At 39.8% G+C, this 5,137-nt stretch overlaps 1 non-coding gene across 1 annotated transcript; it reads right to left on the bottom strand.

Moving 5' to 3' along the window:
• Window positions 1-1,821: 1,821 nt before the first annotated feature.
• On the bottom strand, window positions 1,822-1,893 carry trnam-cau. The gene has a single exon. It is a non-coding gene; the product is annotated as a tRNA-Met (tRNA).
• Window positions 1,894-5,137: the final 3,244 nt, after the last annotated feature.

Raw genomic sequence — 5,137 nt, 5'->3', positions numbered from 1 at the left:
TCAGCAACAGTCTTTGATCTTTATAAACAAAAAGACCTCTGTTGTTTGAAATTGATTTTCATCTGGAAAGAAAAACAAACTCTTTACGGTTATCACAATTCTAACTGTGCTTTCTGTCTCAGATCTTGCACTGTTAACTATGCTTTTATTAAAAAGGCTCTTTGAACAGAACTGCTTTGTTTCTATTGATAAGATATAGAAGCACCTACTGTTCTTTTAGAAATGCGGCATATGAGTAGAATGTAGAAATGGGATGAATGAGTGGAACGTCAGTCCTGGGAGCGGCATGCACACCTAGACAGTCTGGGACACAAGACTGGAAAACAAGGTCATCAGATAGCACCCAAGTGGTGACACATTATTTTACTGACGACATGTTAGGAAGCGTACAGTCCTTGCATGGGCGTGTACCTAGACTCCTTTATAAGGTTTAGGAAATGATCAGTCGGGGCTCTTGCTACATTCATTTCCGTGGCGTCGTGTTCGATCAGGAGCCCGTCAGCACTGATGTGTCTGTAAACATTTCTCTGACTTTGCTAGATTAAACCAGTTAAAGTTCAGATTTCTGTTTCATGCATCGTACATTGAAAACACTTTAAAGTACAAGTGGGGTCACCCTAAAGGTAAAAAGCTGGGGCAACCAAGGGTGTTTCCCTGCCGACAGGTTGCGGTAGCTTTAACAGTACATATGTTAATGATTGAAAGGAGTTATAAAATATTAAAACCTTACTATTGTAAATGGATAGAAAACAGTTGACCAGTGTTTATATATAGTTCGCATAGATCTTTAAAACTGCTCCACAAGTACCATTGAATAATAGTTCAACATCAAATGTAATGTTTAATAGAAAAAATAAACTTGTTCCACCTTACACACTGTATTAAAGTTTAAATCAGAGAAGTATTTACCTGTAAGCTTTGATTTTTATTTTACTGACTTCTTTGTGATACATGTAGCTACGTGTTGATTCAGGATAGCGAGGAGGTCCTAACTCTGGACCTCCACGCTGCAGAGGAAGTTTTACTAAAATATTCAGCCAATATTTGTTATTTTCATATGAATGTTTTGTGACAGACTGAGCACAGGCTGAGCACACCTAAAGAGAAGACGATGATGAATAAAGGAGACACAAAAATAACAGGCAAATACAAAAGCACAAAAAATAATGCACCTCTATAAATAGATATGAGGATTCCTAGAACTCATTCGACATACAGATGCACTATTTGCTCTCTCAATTTTTCCGACTCTCTTCTGCAGTTGGTATTTTGCCAGGAGCAACACGCAGAATTAACAGGCAACCTTAATCCACACAGACATGAGCCGGTGCATCCTGTCTTCCAGAGGTTAGCTGAAGGCTAATCAGTAAATCCAAGCTGACTGCAGGCTGACTGTTTATCTGGCTCTGTGGGGTGGGGGCAAACTGCGTCTGACTGTTTTGTTAAAAATGGCATTCTGTAAAATTATACTTGTATGTTTAAGGTTATAGCTACAACTTTTTCATCAAAACAATAAATTTTTCATAAATAATACATCCACAGAACATCTAGAATGGTGCAGAATAAAGCTATTAAGGTTGCTGAAAAATAAATACTTAGTATATAAATGATTGTTCTATTGATTTTGACAGGTCCAAAAAATGTAAATGGCAGATGTAGTTCAAAGTCTTGATGCAAGTGTTATACTTTGTAATTAGAACATGGCAGACCCGGATGTTACGTGATGAGCTGAACACACTTTTACAACGGAAACCTAAACAACAGCACAACTGCATGGTGAACTCGAGTACACTAAAAACGCTTGCTTTGGAAAAGCTTGTATAGCAGAGGATGGTTTCGATCCATCGACCTCTGGGTTATGGGCCCAGCACGCTTCCGCTGCGCCACTCTGCTCAGCTGCTGGATGTAGATTTAACCCATCTTCACATGCTCAGGAGACCAGTGCCCTATCTATTAAAGACGTTTTTAGGTGACAGTCATTTTGAGCACAATACGCAGACACCAAAGTCTGTTTAGGAAAGGACAAGCCCCACTTTCTAGTCAGTTTCACAACTATTAACGCCCTGAAAGTCTGCTAACAAAGCACTGCGTTTTGGGCAGATTGGCCGGCGACTAACAAGTGGCAGCTGATCCAATGTTCCATCTACCGAATGGACAGACTAATTGTATAAGTCATAGCATACAAGCATGAGGCTGGATGCATATAGGTGATTGAAATGTTAGAAGCTCTGCAGTGTTGGCCTCAGAAATGGTCAAATGGCTCCCTAGCATGAACGACTTCACCATTACTCTATGCATAACATTCATACAAGCCAACTGCTTCTAAACGATGTTAATAGTCTCATAATTCTTTTGGTTTGTCATTTGTTTTAATTGGTTAGCTAGGTACTGCTAAGTGTCTACTTGAATACAAATGGTATCATGCTAATTGAGTTTTTTTGGACAACAATTCCTTGTAAACCACCTTTTAGCACTGATTGAGATTATGAAATTACAGAAATTGGACTACAAAAGTGGTTGCCATGGAAATTACAGATAAACGGACTCTGGAGGCCAGGAGCTGACATTCCTCTGCCTTTTAGATTAAATATGGTAAATTATGGTTACAGTTTGAAGATTATTTTTATTACTACAGATAGAAAAACTGTGATAAAAACACCACAATTATACAAATGTCAAATGAAGTACAATACTTAACCAAGAAGATTGGAGGGGGGGGGGGGGCTCAGGTTTGAACTTTCAAAAACTTACAAAACAGCAATAGGTTTAATTCCTGCAGAGTTTCACCTCAATTCATACCTCCACACATGTGACCACAACATTCCTCCTGTGAGCCAGGCAAACAATAAGCCTATCGACTCTCCATTGTTGGGGCGACCAGTTCCAGGTGGATTTGCATGTGAATCTAATCTCCAATGAGGCCTGGCCTGCAGGTCTATAAAGCTTGGAACTCCACACTACTCCAGAAATCTAGGTTGTACCTATTCTGTGTGAAAGAAAAAGATAAAACCTTCCCCATTTGGTCATGAAATGTGCACTATGGGTTATGCCTACACAGAAACTGAAGGGTCATATACTCTTTCTTAAAGGTGAGTAATGCTGGACCATGCCCAATCAAGAAATGGCTACATATAATGTTTTAATTTGTTATCTGGCTCTTTTCAGACTCTTATTGAACAACAACAAATTCATAGCTATGTAGAAATATGGAGCATTTCATCAGTTTCAAGCATTTTGAGGCTCCATTGACTGCTATGGATAGTATTGGGTGTCTTAATTTCTCTGCAGAAGCAAAGAGAGTCCAGCTTTTGTCCCTGGCAGCTTCAATTTCCTTTTTCCAAAGTGCAATACAAAGACCCACTTAAAATACAGCTCCACTTCACATACACACACTTTCAGCTGTGAAAACCACAAAAAGTGTGTGTGTCAGGGAAATCACTTCGAGGAGGGGGAATACACAATTTGTTGTGCTTAGAGCAGATGTGCTGCAATCAGCAAAAAGAAAAAAAAATGCTTCAGAAGAGTTTTGCTCCCATTTAGAGCTGCTTTCACTGCACATTCCCACCTTAACAGCTGAGAGGGATGCCGGGCTGCTTTAATTGGTTCGTCTCACCTGCTGAGACGCACAAATGCTCTGGTGACAGGTAAACAAAAGTGTCAAGATGATGGGCGGAGCTTGCTTAAGCAGTCAGCTGACTCACTGAGTAGCAGAGCCTAGAACTTGACGCTGGATTAATACACCAGAGGGCAGAGGTGATGAAATATTCAGCCACACTGCTTGTTAAGTACATTCACAGCACTTTGACTCTGACTGGATAAAATAAAATAAAACATTTTTGTGGTACCACACTGTACCCAACATGCATAATGAGGTTTAGGCAATGCACTAACATGTATCTATTGGTGAGACAGAATCTGAATTATACTTACATTCCTAATTAGGCTTACTTTCATTCCTTCCATTGTAATGGAAAATATTAGCATCTTTATATATTCACTATAAATTAAATTGTGTACTGTGAACACTAAGCTAAACTAATCATTACAAAGCTCCAAATCTCACCATTATGTCTCCAAAACATTAAGGCTTGATAAGCACTTGGTATACTGTATTTGACAATTATTAGTTCTTGAAGCCCTACACAGTTGTAAAATCTGTCATGTTTCAGGGATGTTTGTTTTACTCTTTTGTTTTGTTCCCTCCTTCCTTTAAGGTCTTTCACTGTCTCCTTTGTGCTACTTCTGATTACCAATGTGGGTGAAGCTGTGCCTCCATCTCCACGGCGCACACCTGTACAACTATTATTACACAGGCAGGAACAGACAGGAATCTTTACAATGATATATGACAGTAACCTGGCGTCTGATGTTTCAAAGGGCCTTCTAAAGATCATGAAAGCACTGTGGAAAAACCACTGAAGCCTTGGGTGATGTTTTTAGAAGAAAATCTGAAGTACTGAAGGAGGATTACATTCGTCTGCTAAATTTAGTTGAAGATGTTGACGTCAAAGTGTTTCTCAGCAGACCTCTCATGCCCATTCATTGTGCAGATGAGATTTTTCACAAATTTCTGGAAAAAGCATGAGCTTCAAGACTTGTAGAATTTATTAACAATTGTATTATTTTAATATAAGTTGTTTATTCAAAACGACTTATTTCCAACACGTTTTTCTCTGTGAACCATGGACCATCAGCTGTGTCCTTAAACAAGGTACAACAACTGCATAAACAGACAATCAACCCTGCACAGTCAGCAACAGCCAAGATAAAGATTACCAAGAAGATGACGCAGGAAGTGACTCCACCACCGTCCCAGGAGGATATACCCCCTGATCTCAACAGGCCAAAAAGCCCTTCAACCGACCCCTGCAACAAACCCAGAATCAGTCACCACCAAGACTAGACCCAGTCCCCTCTGTCCCCACTAAGTCCAGATGTCCCATACCTGGATTTAACCAACAATATGAAAGAAGTTTTTTAAGATTGGCTGACTGCTGACATCTTCTCCGCACAGCCAACCTGATGAGCAACATCATAACCTATCCTCTACACATAACAAGGATGATGAACATGCCTGTGCTCAGGACCTTCAGATCACTTTGCTGTGATGTACTGTGGGCCCCAGTGGTAAATTTAT

Source organism: Fundulus heteroclitus, chromosome 11, assembly GCF_011125445.2.
Source record: "Fundulus heteroclitus isolate FHET01 chromosome 11, MU-UCD_Fhet_4.1, whole genome shotgun sequence".
Lineage (NCBI taxonomy): Eukaryota > Metazoa > Chordata > Actinopteri > Cyprinodontiformes > Fundulidae > Fundulus > Fundulus heteroclitus.
Note: the sequence above shows the minus strand (reverse complement) of the source record. Positions and strands in the feature narration are given on the sequence as shown.